Source organism: Rhea pennata, unplaced genomic scaffold, assembly GCF_028389875.1.
Source record: "Rhea pennata isolate bPtePen1 unplaced genomic scaffold, bPtePen1.pri scaffold_31, whole genome shotgun sequence".
Lineage (NCBI taxonomy): Eukaryota > Metazoa > Chordata > Aves > Rheiformes > Rheidae > Rhea > Rhea pennata.
The window spans coordinates 2,826,409-2,827,392 of NW_026907678.1; the positions used below are offsets into that span (position 1 = coordinate 2,826,409).

General features: G+C 52.3%; 1 non-coding gene across 1 annotated transcript; it reads right to left on the reverse strand.

The window, feature by feature from the left end:
* Positions 1–234: 234 nt before the first annotated feature.
* On the reverse strand, positions 235–307 carry TRNAK-CUU (transfer RNA lysine (anticodon CUU)). The gene has a single exon. It is a non-coding gene; the product is annotated as a tRNA-Lys (tRNA).
* Between the last annotated feature and the right edge of the window lie 677 nt (positions 308–984).

Here is a 984-nt window from a genome sequence, read left to right on the forward strand (position 1 = left end):
AAGGCTCAACTCCAAATGGGCCTTAGCCTTCCTCGCAGCATCTCTACATTCTCTGACTGCATTCCTATAATTCTCCCAAGGAGCCTGTCCCCTCTTGCACATTCTGTGTATTTTCTTCTTCTGACTGAATTTGGCCAAGAGATCCTTGCTCACCCACTCAGGCCTCCTGCCCCTTTTGCTGCACTTCTTACATCATAGGGATACACCGCTCTTGAGCTTGAAGAAAAGCTCAAGCGCCCAACGTGGGGCTCGAACCCACGACCCTGAGATTAAGAGTCTCATGCTCTACCAACTGAGCTAGCCAGGCCACCTATTTGATGCTCTCCGGCTTGTGCCTTGGTCTTTTTGCCTGTCCCCTCCACATCACTGGTCTTCATTAAAGGAAGATGACTGCAGGAAATTATGCCCTTGACAGCAAGGCCCTCCTCTCGAATGACAAAATGGCAAAGTTCTTCACACCTGCACCACTTGGGTGGTTTGCACAGGAAGGACATGCTGGCCTGCTCATGCATGGGCCTCTGTGGACAGAGCATTGACTCCTCGTGCTTTCCAGTCTGCTTTCCTATGAGGTTTTTGGCCCTCTCACACTCCTCATCTTGTTCGGCCTTCCCTTCCTGAAGGACCCTGTTGCTCCCTGGCGTCTTCTGGGGTCATTCTTTTCTCAGATCTGCATTCTGAAATGGGGGCCAGCTGGGACAGCCTGGCCACTGGAGAGGGTCTCTCTGGCATGGGAGACACACAGGCCTATGAGGGGAAGACATACATACAGAGTCACGTGGCCCCCTACGATTGCTCTGTGTGGTGTTACAGTACCTTTTCTCTCAGCCTGCTCAGCAAAGGCCTTTCCTGAAGCTGCACCTTTATGCACAAACCTGGAAACAAGAAGGTGACAGTGCTTTCAGTAGAGAGAAACACGGCCGCTGGCAGCCTCCACCAAGCAGCTGCAAAGAGGGAGAGCAGAGAGCTACTGTCAGCTCTCCTCTT